The sequence below is a fragment of the Leopardus geoffroyi genome, chromosome B4, assembly GCF_018350155.1.
Source record: "Leopardus geoffroyi isolate Oge1 chromosome B4, O.geoffroyi_Oge1_pat1.0, whole genome shotgun sequence".
NCBI classification, from domain to species: domain Eukaryota; kingdom Metazoa; phylum Chordata; class Mammalia; order Carnivora; family Felidae; genus Leopardus; species Leopardus geoffroyi.
Genome location: NC_059341.1, coordinates 71,732,228 through 71,752,183, shown reverse-complemented (window position 1 = coordinate 71,752,183; position 19,956 = coordinate 71,732,228). Strand labels below are relative to the sequence as shown.

Here is a 19,956-nt window from a genome sequence, read left to right as displayed (position 1 = left end):
AGTGAAGGAAGAGAAAGGAAGAGAAAGGAGATTTTATCTTCTGCTCTCGATCCCGCATCAAGATTGCCCACTAACCCTCCATCATGTGCCTCAAAAACTCAAATGGCTACACACTGGGGATGAAAGAATGAAGAAGGATTCTTCAAGTATTCTAGCTTGAGTACTAGGAAACTCATCTGATGCCTTTCAACTGAAGCTGCCATTTCCAAGCTTTCTGTGCAAAACTTGGGAGACCAGAAATCTTGAGGGGAAAACACACACTCAAAAACAGACTTTTTAATATGCAAGGTGGAGCAAATGTTATTTTGGGTTTTTTGTTGTTGTTTTGGTGGGGGGGGGGCTATTTTTTAATTTTATTTAAATCCAAGTTAGTTAACATATAGTGTAATAAAGGTTTCAGAGGTAGGATTTAGTGATTCACCACTTACACCTAACACCCAGTGCTCATCCCAACAAGTGCCCTCCTTAATGCTCATCACCCATTTAGGCCATCCCCCCACCCAACACCCCTCCAGCAACCCTTCAAATCAGCATTTTTGTATCCTTTGGATAAATACCTAATAGTGCAATTGCTGGGCCATAATGTAGCTCTAATTTCCGTTTTTGAAGGAACCTCCATACTGTTTTCCAGAGTGGCTGCACCAGTTTGATTTCCCACCAGCAGTGCAAAAGTGTTCCCCTTTCTTCACATTCTCGCCAACATCTGTTGTTGCTTGAGTTGTTAATGTTAGCGCCATTTTGACAGGTGTGAGGTGGTATCTCACTGTGGTTTTGACTTGTATTTTCCTGTTGATGAGTGATGTTGAGCATTTGTTCATGTGTCTGTTGGCCATCTGGATCTCTTCTTTGGGAAAGCGTCTATTCATATCTTCTGCTCATTTCTTCACTGGATTATTTGTTTTTTGGGGTGTTGAGTTTGATAAGTTCTTTATAGATTTTGGATATTAACGCTTTATCCAATATGTCAGGAGCAAATGTTATTTTGGAATGAAGGAACTGGGACAATAAGGGACTAGACTGCTTAGTATAATGATAGGAAGAAGTTACTTTTCTTGGGTACAGAGAATATTAGTTGTAGAATTGGTTTGTTTATTTGTTTTCTCTCTCTTTCAGATAGGTAGATGGTCAGAGAGATGGAAGCCAAGGCATTCACCTGAAGTGATAAATGACCAGTTGATACAAAAGAGCTGGCAGGGGCCTCAGGATAAAGACTTCCTTATGAAAGGAATGGTGAGGACTTTAGAATTAGCGATCTCAAAATAGATTTTAACATTTATGCTAGAGGCCTTCTAATGCCTTCATATAATCGTTAGGCCTAAAGTTGAGCATAGTTGAACATATGCAGATAGAACCGAAATGCAAACATTTTCCTGGACTAGTAAAGATTTTTCTTCAGGTTTTAGAGACTCAGTAGCAACTCAAAGATCAGCTCTATGTCAACAGAACACTGTGACTCGAACACAGTCAGCTCTGCCACTTGGATTAGGAAAGAATAATACCTTCTTGTCGAACTGTGAAGTTTTCCTTAATTTCATGCTCGCTGCACTCACATGTGAAAGGAATAGTTTCCAAATCTTTTAAAAACCAACTGTTCACATTACAAAATGGTTGCAAGTACTAAGAAATCCCCATTTGAAAGATGAAAATATAATTTAAATCACAAATATCAGAAAGGATTTTAAAAGTACAAAGTTGTTAAGTAGAATTTCTTTAGGTAAACCACTTAAAGACTCGGGTTTATCTTATGACTTTGAAAAGATGGAAAAATATCATTCTTTTTAACCTTTGAAGATGCCAAGTTTCTAAGACCAATTGATCTTAGGAAAAATAAAGTGCTTCTTTTCTCAAATTATACTATCTGGCAAAATGACCATGCATTCATTAGGACAGAACACAATACTCTCAATGCACAATCATTAAATATGATAGTGACAAAAGTGAAAGAATTGGGCTTTGTTTCATTTTGTGGAAGAAAAAGTTAAGACATCAGAATGACGGTATTTGAGTACATAAAGGAGTCATTGAGGTAGAATTAAACACTCTTGGTGGTAGGAAGATTAGAAAGGACAGGGTTCCTGTTCCAGGAGGTCAGATAACTAGATAACCATGGCTAGGCATATAAATGGCCCAGGCTGAGTTGACCTGCCAGATAAAGAACATTGCTTGCATTGAAAAATCTCCAAGAAAAAGAGCCACTGGTAGAAACTTTATTTTTAAGTGCAGTTATATCAGACATTTTTACATTTTCTCTAACATCCAAGCTCCCCAGAAGCCCACATCTCAGGCTATTAACGTTCCCTTATCACAACTTCTTCATCTTGTTTTTATCTAAAAAAGAATGAGCCAATGTCAATGGATTATAGTTTTAAAATATTAGAATAATCATAAATGAGACTAAATGCAGATTACTAATGCAACACATGAAAATTATTCTAATAAAATTTTCTGCTGCACTGATATTTCCACTTAAGAAAACTGGGATGACTCATTCTGAGGTCTTTTTGGCTAATTTGTATTTTTCTCTATTCTCTATTCAATAATTCTGTCTTGTACTCAATTGACCTCATGTCCTCAACATTCAATTTCTTTTAAAAGGTCTTATTAAAACACCAGCAAAAGCAGTAATTAGTAATGCTCAGTGACCTTTTCCCATCCAGCACTAGAGAAACCAGATTTTCTTTTTCATAATTTCATGGTATCCACTTTCCTTGACTTGTAGCCAAAAAAAAAAAAAAAAAAAAAAAAATACAATACCTATTCTGAAAAGTACCTGCCAAGTGGCACCAAGAGAGGTCTCATAAATATTTTATTCGTATTCTAAATGTAACTGGAGTCTACAAAATCAAGTAAATTTCAGGAGACTTTAAAACTGGCAAGAATAAAGTTACTAATGTCACAGTTTTAAAATTCCATCAATACCTCATGAGTTTTCCAGAAAAGGTCAAGCAGAAAATAAAGATTTTTCAATCCTTTGGTCTGCAACTTAGTAGAAATAATTTATTTGTACCATTTGTTTTTCTATTTAAAGGTACCTCTATGCATTTGTCTTTGCTAAGCTACTGCTGGGTTTTAATCATTTATCCAGTTTTTCACAATAATGTTGAAACCTTATTTCCCAATGTCCAAGCTAGTATTTTTTACTTAATGTCATTTGAGTAATTAGTGATTTATTCTCTAATTTGCCAATTTAATGGAAGTGTTAAATAGCACTAAATCTAGGACTGGCTCCTCTGGGTCACCATATATCCCTCTAACTTCTGAAACATTGATAATCACCTTTGGGTGATACTACTGTGATCTGTCTGATTCCAATACCCTCCTACCCCCATGTCTTCTCTCTCCACAGTGGGAGCCACTTAATCTCTCCTGGGTATCCAGTCTTATCTCGGGCTTTGGACCAATAGCATCCTCATGAGAAGGGAACTTTAGCTCAATATGGAGCACTAGATAGCAAGTCAACCTTGTTCTTGGTCCAACTCTGATAACTGACTCTTTGGCAAAGTTTAACAACTAGGCTTCTGCCTTGTTCCTGAAACCAAGTTTCAGTTGATCCTCTAGATGTAGTTAACTGGGTCCCTTGCTCACTTCTCTCTGCGCCTGGGTCTCTGTCCTGATGCAACCATTACATCTGCTCTCTGTACACCCCAAAGTACCTTCCTGAATGGATTTCTCTCCCAGTATCCAGTGTTATGTCCTGGTCCCACATCCTATTTCATCCTCAACCTCCTCCACTCAAGGGCATATCTAGTTCCAATTCCCAAACTAGATTCAAAAAAATTACAGGGTATCTATATAATAGGAAACCATATAGTCTTCACAAATGATGCTATCTTTTATTATTTAACAAAATGGGAAGCATCCAGAAACAAAACTGCATCGAGGTTAGTCAAGAGTGATGGAATAGCAGGCGATTCTAATTTTCTTTTTCTTATCTTTCTTTCTACCGCTATCTCTGTCTCCATCTCTATCTCTTTTTTTCATCTAGTTCTATGCTTTCAAAATGTTCTAGACTAAGCATGCATTGCTTTTTAAATGACCTTAGAAAAAGAATTAGAATGTAAAATAATTTTAAAGCATGTGGGTACCCTCAAGTATAATAAAGGATCTGACTGATTTCCCTTTTAATGTCTTGATTAATCAACAGAGATGATTTCTCAAGAGAGATGCTTAATGCCACAATTTCTTAATCTACCTCTGCATGGTGCCTGCCCCTATCCTGAGAACGCTGCCCCAGCAGATCTCTAAGCTGGATCTTAAGAAAAAAACAAGCAGGTCAACAAACAAACACACCAAAAACAATGTATCTAATTATCCTAGTCAAATGCAATATGCTGTAGCAATCTCCTGCTGTCTAATCCCACCAGAGGATTTTTATTATAGTTAGAAGAATCAGACATTTTGAGAATAGGTTGAGAAAACCATAGGTGGACTCCAAATTTCAACATAAAAACTCATCTCCAATTTGTACCCAATCAGTTCAACAAGAAAGGATTAGTATAAACACTTACTGAATGCCTACCAAGTTTGACCAACTTTATATTAATACGCATATGAGGATGAAATAAGTGTTTATGAACCCCATAACAAACCTCTTCAGAGATAAGAGCAGTTTGTACAAGGTCACATATCTACGTAACGGCAAATCCAGTTCTGACTACCTCTGAAGCTCATTTTCTTTTTAAAACACTCTTAGGCCTGAGGATTCTGCTAATTCAAGATAGGACAAGTAAAGAGAATGCATGTAAAGTAACCTGCACTGTGCTGGGCATTGAGCAGGTGGTCAATAAATAGTAGTTCTTTTTACAGCTACTGAAAGTTAGTGGTTTTGATACATTCTCACTTCAAAAAGAATTAAATGTGGGGCAAATATACGTAAAATGAATTTCAAACATCTTCTGCTCATTGAATTAGCATATTAAGAAAATACAAATACTACTTTCCACATGATTCCAGTATGCTGAATTCATGATGCAGTAAATTCGCATTCATTCAGAATGATCAAGAAATAAGGCTGCTTAGCATTGCTACTTTAAAATGCCTATGTGGGGGCGCCTGGGTGGCGCAGTCGGTTAAGCGTCCGACTTCAGCCAGGTCACGATCTCACGGTCTGTGAGTTCGAGCCCCGTGTCAGGCTCTGGGCTGATGGCTCATGATGGCTCATGATGGCTCAGAGCCTGGAGCCTGTTTCTGATTCTGTGTCTCCCTCTCTCTCTCTCTGACCCTCCCCCGTTCATGCTCTGTCTCTCTCTGTCCCAAAAATAAATAAACATTGAAAAAAAAATTAAAAAAAAAATAAAATAAAATAAATAAATAAATAAATAAATAAAATGCCTATGTGGACTACCAATGTTTTATATTGCACACAATAAAATCCCTAACATACACTGAAAATAAGTTTATCTTTTTGATAGTCTAGAAGACAGTTCAGAATCTTTCACAAATTACGATCATAAATTTCCACTGTGGTCTAGACTAAGGGCCCATCAGTAAAGATATTCAGTAAACTGTGCTCTAGATAACCCAACTTTTACTTCATGCCTTACAAAGCTCATTGCTATTGGATGACTTCAGTTAGCCAAGGGAACTATTTTAGATTTCCTAATTAAACATATTTAAGACCAGACATCAAGCAGTATGAGTCTAAACAAAATAACATAATCATCAGCTGCTCTCATGTGGCTGAATTAGAACTTGTATACAGTTCTCAACAGTCTGAAAAATTCTTGTGTAAGGACAGGGATTTCATTCCTAACATCTTTTTTGATCTTGACACAATGCTTGGTTACCTGCGTATCACATATATTTGAAAGATATCCACTGGCCGATAGCATCCCATGCCAAGCAGAAGCTGACTGCTGTCTTCTTTGGCTGGAGAAAGAATCTGGACGTTCTGAAATCAGTCAGATAGATTACTTTTCTAACTACTTTTAAGGCCACTTTCGTCTTAAAGCCAATCCTAACTTTCTGCAGATCTCGTCAGACTCTGGTTCTATTGCAAATGCTAACAAATCAGTTCAGGAGTTGTATTTCAAGAAAAGTGTTATGTAAAAGATGCAGTCTGTTAGAGTACAACTAACCACTGTGCTGGACACCATGAGGCAAGTCATCCAACACCAACAGCACATGGTGCTCCAGCCCACAGAAACTATTTAGGGGACACTATGTTAGGTCAACAAGATCAGCTCACTCCTAGGACTCTGGAGTCACTATTTTCCGGTATCCTAGGTATCTAAAGTGGATTACAGATGAGATGAAAATAGTTCCCCATCCCACAGCCAGATCTAAGCCAGGTCTAGAAATGTGGGGTTCATGTAGGGTCTATTATCATTAATTGTTACTCACGTAGGAGGCGCCTGGGTGGCTTAGTCGGTTAGGCGTCCAACTTCGGCTCAGGTCATGTTCTAACGGTTCGTGGTTCAAGCCCTGCGTCGGGCTCTGTGCTGACAGTGTGGAGCCTGGAGCCTGCTTCCAATTCTGTGTCTCCCTCTCTCTGGCCCTCCCCCATTAACGTTCTGTCTCACTCTCTCTCTTAAAAATAAATTAACATTGGGGCGCCTGGGTGGCGCGGTCGGTTAAGCGTCCGACTTCAGCCAGGTCACGATCTCGCGGCCCGTGAGTTCGAGCCCCGCGTCAGGCTCTGGGCTGACGGCTCAGAGCCTGGAGCCTGTTTCCGATTCTGTGTCTCCCTCTCTCTCTGCCCCTCCCCCGTTCATGCTCTGTCTCTCTCTGTCCCAAAAATAAATAAACGTTGAAAAAAAAAAAAAAAATTTAAAAAAATAAATAAATAAATAAATAAATTAACATTAAAAAAATTAATTATTACTCAGGTAGAATCTATTAATAATCAAAATATATCATGAAAGTCTAGCTTGATATTAAATTACCCAGAAGAGTATTAAAAAATTACAGCTACAGGGGCACCTGGGTGGCTCAGTCAGTTGAGTGTTCAACTCTTGATTTCAGCTCAGGTCATAATCTCAATGTCATGAGATCTACCCCATGTCAGACTCTGTGCTGAGCTTGGAACACCTGTTTGGAATTCTCTCTCTCTCTCTCTCTCTCTCTCTCTCTCTCAATAAATAAATAAATAAACATTTTTAAAAATTACAGCTACAGTACTAAAAGAAAATTTAAAAGTCACGAGAACTCAGATTCATAGGGTTCAGAGTGAGGAAGTACTTCAAATATTATCCAGTAACTATATTAACTCATCTGGAGGGAAAAATAAAGAATTCTGTTTTGACTTCTTAAGTTTCAGATACCAATTAAGCAAATAGTAGAATTGAGGAGAAAATGTGTGTGTATGTGTATGTGTGTGTGCATGTGTAGTATATTTAATAGTTGCCTTCATAGAGATGATAGCTGATAACATGAGAATAGACAAGAACAAGAGAGAAAGTGTGGACAAAGGAAACAAAGGTACAAGTAACACCTCAGGAAATGCCCATATTTAGTAGGCTAAAAAGAAAGGCAAACACACAAGGAGTTGTCAAGTAAGTAGGGAATTGGAATAATCAGTGCCTTAAAAGCTAACAAAAGCAAACGTTCTACAATGCAATTCTGGGCAGTAGTTTAAAAATTCAGTGAGAGGTAGAGGCAGATATGGACTGAGAAAAGATTGAATCTGGCAATGTTTCAGTCAAAGCATTTTAAGTTACAAAGAAATAGTCAAGTGAAGGAGGATTTATTTAATAATCTGAAAGGCAATCTCATGAAGAAAGGAACTAATGTGAAGTTCAGACTCACAGGACGCTGAACTGAGAAACAATTAGGACCAGAAAAGCCACCATCTCAGAGTCTATATGATGAATCTCATCTCCAAGTTTTCTCTTGAGTAGCTTCCTCTTCTTGTACACAGACCAATATGGTTGCCTGACTCAAAAAGAAACTACAGGACAAAACAAAAAACCCACCACAAACTGAAACTTCCCTGTCTTAGTACAAATTCATTCAAGAATCTGACAAGTTGATCAGCTGTGCTTGAGCTAATGAGTTGACAAGCCATGGGTCATGTATACATTCCAAGTCTAATCAGTAGGAATAAGTCATATAACATAATCATGGCCATCAATGTCTTCAGTAGAGGCTACAGATTGAGGTAGAATTCCAGAAGGGTGTATAAGAAGGGTGGAGTGCAAGGAAGGAAGGAAGGAAGGAAGGAAGGAAGGAAGGAAGGAAGAAAGAAGTTTGTTTCAAGCAACCTAGAAGTGTCTGTTATAATTTAATCAGCATTTCAAAACGTGGAGGTGCCTACACCATACTAGATACTATAAACTGAACCTAAATTTTTTTTCCTAAATGTCAGCAGAGTAGGAGACTAAAAGAAGTTGAGGACAACTGTAATTACTAACTGTGAACAATATGAAAACTACCATATAAAAGTGATAAGATGACCAGAGGAAATAAAAATGAATTCATAGAGGGACATTTTTGATGGCCTTTGAAAATGAACAGGATTTCAAAAAGAGATGGGAAAAAAAGAGGGACAGGAATAAAGCCTTATCTAGAAGACACTGCCTCTGCTGCTAGGCTGAGAGTCCCTTGAGGGTAAGAAATATTCTCCACTCACCTTTGTATCTCTAGTGCCTAGTACAGTATTAGCCACGAAGCAGCACTTCAATCAATATTAATATTTTAAAATTAAATATTAAAGTATAAATAAATAAGGGGAAATATCAGCAAAATTATGAGAAAGTTTGGGAGCTGGTCATAAGACAAGTGTATCTAGTACTTGAAGAGTAGTAAGAGGTATAAATGGAAAAAGGTATAAAAAGCAGTAAGAGGTATTATGGGCCATATTCTGAAGGCCACTGATCATAAACTAAGCATCAGACCTCAACATGGTGTAGGCAGTATTACTGCCTTGGAAATAAAGAGACTAAATTATAGGTCCAGATCTGCCAAAAAGCCCCCTCGACTATTCCTCATCTGCAATACAACGCTGGAAAATTCCCTCCACACATCTTGGACAACTGCTGTGAGAACCAAATTTTAAAATGCATGTTAAAGATGGCGTTATTTATTTTTGTACCCCCCACAGTATATGCGTCACAAAACTTTGTCCAGTAAATGTTTAATGACTTCCATTTCTCTGTAAACTGTGAAAATATTCGCATGTAAGAAATGTTTAATCCCTACAATGAATCAATCTATTGAATTTAGTAGATATTCAATAATTATCAATTACACTGAGTTATTTTTTCAACTTGGCATGTGTTTCCTACAAATATTGCCATGTAAATTCTATTCAAGAGATGGACATTAAAAATCTGTGATATATATGACAACCAATTAGAAACTAGGGCTATGAAGACAAACCAGCCACCATTCCCTCCCTCAAAGAACTTTCCCTCCCTCAAAGATCTAATAAGGGATATGAGACATCTATATAAATACATATAATATGAAGGAACACTGTAAAAATAGAAATTTGAGTAAAGTGCTCTGGTGTGATAGCTATTTCCAAGATGGCTGCCATTAATTCCTTTCCTCCTTGTATGCCCACATCATTCTTTTGGCAAGGAACAAAGCCTTTTCCCTCACTTCCTCTGCCAAGCAGAGGATGCCTGTGTAACCATCCCCCAATAAAAACTCTGGTCACTGAGTCTCTAGTGTGCTGCCTTGGTTGGCAACATCTTACACATGTTGTCACAACTCCTTGCTAGAAGAATTGTGTCCTATTGTGCCTTCACACTGGGAAAAAAAATTCTGGAAGGCTGTGCCTGCTTTCCCCAAGATTTTGCCCCGTGTGCCTTTTCCCTTTATTCACTTTGCTTTGTATACTTTCAATACAATCATGTACATTGAGTACTTATATATGCTGAAGTCTGTGACTCCTCCTGGTGAATCCTCGAACCTGGGGTTGGTCTTGGGGACCTCCCAACACAAGAAATATTTGACCAATAGCTTACAAGGTGGATTTAAAGATTGAAGTCATTGGGGCGCCTGGGTGGCGCAGTCGGTTAAGCGTCCGACTTCAGCCAGGTCACGATCTCGCGGTCCGTGAGTTTGAGCCCCGCGTCAGGCTCTGGGCTGATGGCTCAGAGCCTGGAGCCTGTTTCCGATTCTGTGTCTCCCTCTCTCTCTGCCCCTCCCCCGTTCATGCTCTGTCTCCCTCTGTCCCAAAAATAAAAAATAATAAATGGAAAAAAAAAAATTTTTAAAAAAAATAAAGATTGAAGTCATTACTGCCAAAGAGACCAGGTAGGAAAGAACTGCAATGTCCCAGACTGGCGTAGGATGGTAGCCGTGGAAGCAAAGGAAGATGATTATGTGAGTATATTTTCCCAAGGGAAACTTTCACAAACTTTTAAGGTAAGCCACTGGATTACAAGAGGTTAAAGAATGAAGGGGAATTAAGGAAGGGGAGACACGAACTGTGGACTACTCTTAAACAATGGAGGGAAAAAATAAGAGAGCACGGTGGTTTTCAGGTAGTCTGATTACAAGAAAATTATATTTGAATAAGCAGTTATGAGTATACTTTTAAAAAATCATGTAGAAAGCTTAAAGGTTCAAGAGGCATTTCCCAAAGAAAACACTAGGAGATGGGCTTAAGAACAAAAATAAGATTAAGAATATAAATGCAAATTATTCCGTAAACTCAGTGAGGGCAGGGACATTTGTGCGTCTCATTCACTAGCCTATTCCAAGCACCTAGAAGAGTACCTAACATGGTATACACTCAACAAATACTCAACAAATGGTACGGAAAGAAGGAAGATCATATAAAAAAAAAAACAGACAAATCTTAAAGTATGGAAGACAAAATGGAAAGATGATAGCATGATTATCTCATACCTCTCAGTAAAGTAAGAAGGTATTAGATGTGGAAGAGAATGGCCCTTGAAAAGAACAGGCAATGTTCATGATCATCTCTCTGAGGAAATCCTTAAGGAATCAACAAAAGGGTAACAAAAATAAAGCACTGTCTTCCCACCCAGATCTCCTCTTTAGATTAAAAAAAAAAAATTAAAATACCTTTTAAATACATATTAACATGATGCCTAATTGAACTGAATTGAATCAATGCCTTCTTTAATAGTATTCATAAGAAATAACCGTCAGGGGAGCCTGGGTGATTCAACCAGTTGAGCGTCTGACTCTTGGTTTTGGCTCAGGTCATGATCTCACGGTTAATGGGTTCGAGCCCCACATTGGGCTCTGAGCTTACAGCATGGAGCCTACTTGGAATTCCCTCTCTCCCTTTCTCTCTGCCCCTCCCTGGCTTGCATGCACTCTCTCTCTCTCTCTCTCTCTCCCCCCCCTTGCCTCAAAAAATAAATATATAAACATAATTTAAAAAAAGAAAATAACTCTTAGATAAATTTCTTATCTATAGGCCTAAAATCTGATGAAAAAGAAAAAGAAAGACACTACTTTTACCTTAAACCCATCTAAAATGGCAGTACGTACGTACATAAAAATTTCTCTCTATAAGAGAAAAGGAGTTTGTCGCTACGTTAGATGAGATTTATTCAGAGATTGTCAATAGTGACAGTGTTAGAGTCCAGACCAAAGTGTGGAAACAGTCAACTTTGTGTAAAAGCGGCAGAGAGAACTGTTAGCACTTGGAAGAAATACACCAAAACTTAAGCTTCAATTTATTTTGTAACTGCTTTGAAAACAGAACACTGAAAATTAATCTATATGGCTACATTAAATGTTACTCTCCTCCTTTTTCTGAATTACATATCACACAAGGTGTCATGGATGCTGGGCTACATATCCCAGATCCTCCCCCTCACGACAGGTGGACTTATTTCCCAAGCTGCTGGGAACGTTTTTAGCGGACAGCTTTTCAGCTCCTTCCAAGATTCATCCTTTTCTAAAGAGAGCTTCTGCAACCTCATGCTCCCTTCCTCAACGGCCACAGCCCAATGGTTGGTTGGGAGGTGAAAGATTTACCTGTTGTTCCAAGATTGAAATGTAAATGAATCTATGTATTGCTATCTTCACAATTTCAGAAAAGTAATTATAGCATACCCCCGAAAGTTGTTTATTAAGAAAATGAAAGGAGAAAAGGCATAAATCCTGCTTTAAAACAAAACCATTTCAGTGCCACAACTGACTACATGAGCTTGGGCAACTTAAATTCTTCCATCCTTGGTTTCTTCATTATTACAGAAAACATAATAGTACTGATCTTATTAAGTTCGTATAATAATAAACTAAGATTATGCACAAAAAAATACACGGTAAGAGCTCAGCAAATATCACTTCCCTTCTCTCCATTTATTATCAATGGAACATGAGTTTAGAGATACTTTCCTGTAGTAGCCATTCATTTGTACTGATGATGTAAACTCCTAATAATGTATAGCTTGCATTTATAAAACACTTGTTGGGTTAATGGATGACGTATCTGATCAATAAGGTATGAGAAAGTATTATTCATACTATATAGAGTCTCATACATAATAGTAACTTAACACTTATTGAGCATTTACAACATGCCAGGTAAAATTATTATATTTCGTTTAATCCTCAAAACTATGAGGTAAGTACTATGTCCCCTTTGCAGATATGAAGCTGGTGATGCTCAGAGAAAGTAAGTAAATTGTTCAAGATTACACATTTATCTTTTTAAGTATGCTTTTTTTATTTGTTTTCATGTTTATTTATTTATGTTGATAGAGAGAGGGCCCATGCACAAGCTGCAGAGGGGCAGAGAGAGAGAATCCCAAACAGACTCCACAGTCTTAGCGCACAGCCTGACATGGGGCTTGAACCCACAAACTGTGAGATCATGACCTGAGCCAAAACCAAGAGTCAGACACCTAACTGACTGAGCCACCCAGGCCCCAAGGTTACACATCTATTAAGTGGCAGAACCAATATTTGAACTTGATTTTTCTTTTTTATTTTTTTAATGTTTATTTATTTTTTGAGAGAGAGAGAGAGAGCAAGAGAGACAGAATGAGCAAGGAGGGGCAGAAAGAGACAAAATCCAAAACAGGCTCTAGGCTCTGAGCTGTCAGCATAGGGCCCAACTTGGGGCTCGCACCCACAAGCCGTGAGATCATGACCTGAGCCAAAGTCGGATGCTTAACCGACTGAGCCACCCAGGCGCCCCTGAACTTGACTTTTCTGCTAGATCTAGGTGCCTGTATTATTCTATAGGATCTCTTTTGCTTTACTCTCCTTCCACAGAGTGGCTCCAAATACAGGCTATCTCTGAAATACCAGCTATACAAAGACACATGGGGCCATCTTAGAGACATAGGGTGCAATGTAGAGCAGAGGGAAGGTACCCGTAACACCTGATATGACCTTTGCTGCAAAAGAAACAAATGGTTTCACCTCCAGGAATACAATCTAATCTTTAATTCCATACCCACTTTGCTTCCATACCTAGTCTATGGAACTGTCTTCTCATCACTGCTGTTTTTGAGTAGATAGGTCTTTTCCTGGGTATTGGAGCTACCACAGTCCTCAATCAGATCCCCGGTGAGTGTAACTTCTGCTGCCCCTTCCTGCCCTCCAGGCCTTGCAGTGAGAAGCAGCACATCAGAGCTGGTGGAGTCAGAGTGTTTGTCTCTCCTACAGAAGGGGCCCCTGTTCTGAGATTCTAAGATCCCACATTTGCACTGGCTGAAAGGCATGGCCACGAAACAGATGAAACCCAAAGAGGACTCCGGTTGCACCTTTTTAAGGAACATATTTGGTTTAGTTGCTTGTAAAATCCCCTATATTTCCCACCAAATTCTGCCCTCCCACTGTTTAATCTTTAATGATGCTATCATCACAACCTGCAAGAATTTGTTTTAAATCGGTTTTGTGTACACTGCAGGAAATAGCAGGAAGAAAAGTATATTCTTTGTGCTCAGCCTGCATTAATCATTGCCCTCTCTAAGGAACAGCTATTTACAAAACATGAAATAACCTTTTCTCCTAGGAATCTCCATTAAGTAATGGATTCTAGCTTTGTCTCAAGGAGCAGTGCTGATTCCTGCTTTGGGAGAGAGTAACAGCAGATGCAGCCATTCAACCCCTCAATGAAAATAGGTGAGGCCCTTAAATCTCTATTAAGATCAAACGAACAGTAGGGAGGGAAGTCGCATCCTGTTCTCTTTGAAGCTCATGTGTTGACAACAAGCCTACCTGGGTGTGGGGCACCTTGATCTCAGACAATGTGCTTACAGAGCCAGGCTTGACTAGGACAAATACACACAAAGCTGAATTGTTCACACCAAAAGAGGCCATGTGGCCACCCCGCTCTCAAGTGACCATGTTTGCTGCTAAGCCATGAGGTGTTTTTTGGCACACTGCCTTACTTTCATAAATGGGGTGGGATAGGAAAACTAAAACAACAGGAGTGGAGCAAGAACATGGGAGATGGACAAGATGGTTGTTTGGAAGATTCCACTTGAATGGATACATCCCTACAAAAACATGGTCCTCTCTCCAGGAGGACACTGGGTCAAGATCTCTCAGCATCTCAGCAACAGAAACCTTTACTGGAGGCCATGAAACCAGCATAGATTTCTGGAAGTGCTAAAGAGAACTGAAAAAATCATTATCATTAAAACTAATACTGTAAATTATAAAAAACGACTTTTTGGGAAAGTGGGTTTGAGAGGCTTTTTTAATCCAGTTCAGAATGTATTTATCTAACAAATCATAGTAATGCAATGGAATATTAAATAGTTATGTAAAAGTCCCCACAGAAACTCATGAAAGCTTTTTAACTAATAAGCAATAGGCTAGTCATGTTTTCATAAGAATGAAACAATTATTTTAGCTCTTTGCTGTCAATATGGGTACATTGTAGCTCCTTTTACTAATGGAGTAGGTCAATAGGTCAATCTTACCATGTTTCCTTCCTTAGGACAGATTTGGTTGGCTAGCTCCTTGGTTTCATGTGTTCTGCCCTGGCATCTATATTACGTTATGAAAACCAATCAGGATTGTTTTTCATATTATTGTTGGATTCCAAGGAAAGTAATATGTATAAAGCCATACAATTTTAGAAATGGGCTGCCAGGGTCTCCACACGAAAGGGAGATCCAACTAATCCATTCTCTTATAACTATTCTCAGAACTACTCTTTCTTAAGTCAGTCTGAAAAGGCAGTAAATGCTTTGGAGAATTTTGTTTAGCTGATTGGCTGGATATTGGCCTTAATTGTTTTGATGGACTTGATTAATGAAATTCTAAATCGCGAGAAGTCTATTCTGTTCTCAGTATTAAGAGCTCAGTGATTTGGCAGTTATTTTTGGCAGACTTTGAAATGAAATATAGTGGTAAAGAGGTATGATTTGAATACTTAATCCTTGTATGTATATATAATACATCAAGAGAAACAAAAATAACAAAAAATACATGAAAAAGGTTCTTTAGACAATGTTTCCCTTTTTAAAATGCTTGTCTCCAGAATAACTAAAACAATTCTTGAGAAAATGTAATATGACTGTTGATATACCTTTTCTTCCTCATGTATCTAATGAAGCTTATTTGTATGGATTAAATAATTTAAATACACTCAACTTTTACATAGAAAAAGGGGCAAAATATGGAACCCTGCTTCTTTTTATAATGAAACACAAAAACCTCAGAAATTTGAGGGAAAAAAATAATACAAAGACCTGAATGAAGCCTCTCTATTTTCTAAAAAGCACACCAAATCAAAATGTTCTTACTGCACTGTCTCATACTCTGGTAATGAAAACACATGCTACGGAGAAGTGAACATCTTTACTGTTAGTTTTAGTTTTCTTCTCCAAATGTCTGACATAAACAATTTGCCTATTCCGAGATCTTAAAATTTCCAGCTGATCATTGCATAAACTGCTATATTCAGTACATTCCACAAGACGGTGCTCTATCCCTAAGAAGAAGAGCTTTCGTTATACACACAGCTAAGCTACCTGTTTATTCTCCCCGACCCAAAGTGAATTCAAGATCGCCTTTTTATAAAGGAAACCTCTAAGAGATGAGCGAGCTCTTAAAGTAATTCTAACACAATGTCTGATGTGAGACAACAAAAACGTATGCTTCCATAAAGCGCAAACCTTTTTCAACTGCTCTCAAAATCAGGGGTAAGGTAACTTGATAAACTGAAGCATAATGAGAGTCTCATGTGCAATTTCAAATGTTCCCGTAATCACACTGAAAAGCTAAAGAAAAGGTGAAATGGATGTTAATAATATATCTTACTTAATCAATATATCCAAAATCTTTCCAGATGCGATCAATATAAAAATGATTAACAAAACATTAAATTAGTGAAATACTTGACATATTTTCTTTGTATTCATTCTGGTGTACATTTTACACTTCCTATACATCTCAATCACACTGGCTTCATTTCAAGCGCTTAAGAGCCACACAGGGCTAATGGCTACTGTATTGGACAATGCACGTCTAGAGAAATCTAACCTATTTCACTTGGCACTAAACTTAATTTCTGATTAAAAAACTAAACATTCAATGTACAAGCAAAACTGCAAGTAGGTTTTTTTCTCATGCTTATCACTGACTTAAAAGAATGCACAAATGTTCTCTTGCTAAAAATCATATGAAAATCAGATGAAAATAATTGGCCTAAATTCTCTTCATGTCAATCATCTTTGAACTGACAAATTACCTATAGATATAAAATAAAATAAATCCTAGCCATATTTAATAATATCTTTTACTGACACAGCCAAGCAAAAAATACATAGGGAAGTGTAATTAGACCAAAAGTTGCAACTCTCACATACAAAAGATGGATGGTACATGTCACATGTATAATTTTTTTCAAAGTGCATTTAAAAAGTAGATTAAAAAAATAAAAGTAAAAAGTGGAATTGATATGGGGTGCCTGGGTGGCTCAGTTGGTTAAGCATCCGATTCCTGGTTTGGGTTCGGGTCATGATCTCATGGTTCATGAATTTGAGCCCCATGTCAGGCTCTGAGCGGACAGTGCAAAGCTGCTTAGGATTCTGTCTCCCCTCTCTCTCTGCTCCTACTCCCCTGGCATTCTCTCTTTCTCTCTCAAAAACAGAGAGAGAGAGAGGGTGACAGACTCAGCAAGCAGGGGAGGGGCAGAGAGAGAGGGAGACACAGACTCCAAAGCAGGCTTCAGGCTCTGAGCTGCCAGCACAGAGCCTGACACAGGGCCCAAACTCACAAACCATGAGATCAGAACCTGAGCCAATGTGGGACGCTTAACCAACTGAGCCACCCAGGTGCCCCTTAAAAAAAAAATTGTTTTAAGTTGATTTAATAAACATCTCATAATTATGGGTTTTAGAATTCTCTATTTAACCAATTCTGCTAGTTAGAACTTTCAGAATCACAGATAGCAAAAGTATAAATGGCCTATCAGTCCTCTCTTCATAATATATTGTATTTCTACATGAAAAATGGGGGGCGCCTGGGTGGCGCAGTCGGTTAAGCGTCCGACTTCAGCCAGGTCACGATCTCACGGTCCGTGAGTTCGAGCCCCGCGTCAGGCTCTGGGCTGATGGCTCAGAGCCTGGAGCCTGTTTCCGATTCTGTGTCTCCCTCTCTCTCTGCCCCTCCCCCGTTCATGCTCTGTCTCTCTCTGTCCCAAAAATAAATAAACGTTGAAAAAAAAAAAGAAAAAAAGAAAAATGGGAACTTGATACAAAAGCATTCTTAACAAAAATGAAAAGGTTTGACTTCTCATTAAATGAAAAGGTCCTGAAAGGAGACTGACTGGGTTTTATTTTTCTTGTCTAGCAGGAGCACAAGTTTAAAAGACAACCTTGTTTCTTTTACAAGATGTGTTTACGAGAGCAGTGAAATACAATCACGTTGAGAAACTGCAGCACCAAGAGGTCGCACGGCTCTGGCTTGGTGGAAAATGGGTGAAGAAAAAAAGCATTGTCCCTGGGTCTGCAGGCCAGTCTTCAGGGACCCCTGCACCCAGTTACACTCACTGGCACCACTAACTGAGATCAGGCAACATAACGTTTTCTTTGGGAATCGCACACCCAGAAGGAGCTGGCATTCATCTGTAATTCCTCATGTCTCCCAAGCTTCTGCAAAGCCTCACCTACTTAATTCTGAAATATAATTTTGAGATTGGACATGAGTAATTGACAGGCTGATATTTTTCTCTGCACAAGAAAAATAAAAAGGATACAAATTCAAGTTTGTGAGAAAATAAATTTAAAAAAAAGTCCTCTAACCATGTAACGTGGTTGGTTATATGTTATTCTTTTAAGTAACATTATATAGTTCAATTAGTTATGACAAGTAATTTTAAAAAATGCAAAGAAAGAAAACACATGAAGAAAGAAAACGATGCCTTACAGTGTCATATACACTTATGATTTATAGGAAACTTCACATCCCCCTAACTGATCTTCAAAAAATTGTAGAATTGAAGGCAGGTATTATCACTGCGTTTTATAAATGAGAAGACTAAGATTTAGAAAGTCTCCTAGTAAAAAGCTGATGAAGTAAAGGGGGAAAAATGCTACTAGAAAAATATTACAGACGCTCCAATGACTCAAAGGAGTCTTTAGTTTATATTTCTTACACATAAATCATTCTTCTGTCTTGATGGAAACAGATTTCCTTCCTAAGGGTCTATTACAGACTTCATGTATCTTTTTTCCAGCCAGCTGGAATCACTTTCCATCTTGCTCAAGTGAAGGGAGCCTCTTGGAAGCTTAGCAGCAGCTCTGTAGCAATGTGGCTCTGTGTACCAGCAGGCTCTCAATTATTCAAGATAACACAGAAAGGCCTGGGGATAGATTACCCCAAATGCAGCAGAAACAAATTAACAGTTAGCTGAGTTACATAAACTTGAATAAATGAATGTCTTCAACTGTGCATGCTGATAAAATATACACTGATGAAATAAATATGCAGATAGGAGTCAGGACTCTCACAGCAAGTGGGTACAATGATTTAGAATCCAAACTCTGTAGAGAAGCCACATCCCATATCAGACCCCAAATGAGAAGGAGGTAGGAACTGCACCTCTCTGCACCTCTCTTAGCTATACACACTGATGCACTCACCTCACCAATAGCAAAACCATATTTATTTATACTTTGAGACCTGCACAAGGACAGCTGGAAAAAGCCTGCTTCAGAGTGATATGGCACTCCCACTGACCTCACCAATGGGAGCAAGGGAATCATATACTGAAATATATGATGATCCATCATGCAAATTTGTCATTTACATTTCAAAATTCAATTTCATTGACATTAAATAAAATGTTAAAAAAATCCTATAAAGTTTTAGAAAATATAGAATCTGCCTTATTCTTTAACACTTATTCTTGACATGTTGAAATTATAGTAAAGTTTAAATTCCGAGACTCTTACAGGAATAGAATAATTTCAGCAGATGCTTTGGATGACGCTATACATGTATCTAAAGTATACCCCTTTTAAAATAATATTAACATTATAGTGTTCAGACCCCTGATCTAATTATGTTTGACAAACTTACCTATAACTCGCATTATGATTAGCATTTACAATTAGCATATATAACTTAATTCAAATATATTTTGTTTATTGGCTCATCAAGTATAAGCACAGATTCCCAGGAAGTATTTGCAATATTTTCAAAATACCATTTGTTCACATTTATAAAATGACCACCTATTATATTTAAGTTACTGTGTCATCATCTCTGTTCAGGGACTTTCAACTATCAAGATCTTATCCATGGCCAATAACAAATTTTACTTTTCTAAATAAAGTACAGTAGTTATTTTACTTTGGTTTCCTAAATTACGAAAATTTCTAATTTTATTTTTTTTTTTTCAACGTTTATTTATTTTTGGGACAGAGAGAGACAGAGCATGAACGGGGGAGGGGCAGAGAGAGAGGGAGACACAGAATCGGAAACAGGCTCCAGGCTCTGAGCCATCAGCCCAGAGCCTGACGCGGGGCTCGAACTCACGGACCGTGAGATCGTGACCTGGCTGAAGTCGGACGCTTAACCGACTGCGCCACCCAGGCACCCCTGAAAATTTCT

General features: G+C 38.2%; 1 protein-coding gene and 1 long non-coding RNA gene across 5 annotated transcripts in view; one reads left to right on the top strand and one right to left on the bottom strand.

Annotated features, from left to right (window-relative positions):
• Positions 1-18,390, top strand: part of LOC123591560 — a 63,034-nt gene extending 44,644 nt beyond the window's left edge. Inside the window, exons 3-4 of the long non-coding RNA XR_006709407.1 lie at positions 13,898-14,007; positions 17,692-18,390. This is a non-coding gene — a long non-coding RNA (uncharacterized LOC123591560). The remainder of the gene's footprint in view (positions 1-13,897; positions 14,008-17,691) is intronic.
• The window catches only part of TMEM117 (transmembrane protein 117), a 490,241-nt gene that overhangs the window by 429,539 nt on the left and 40,746 nt on the right, over positions 1-19,956 (bottom strand). The gene's annotated exons all lie outside the window — the stretch shown is intronic.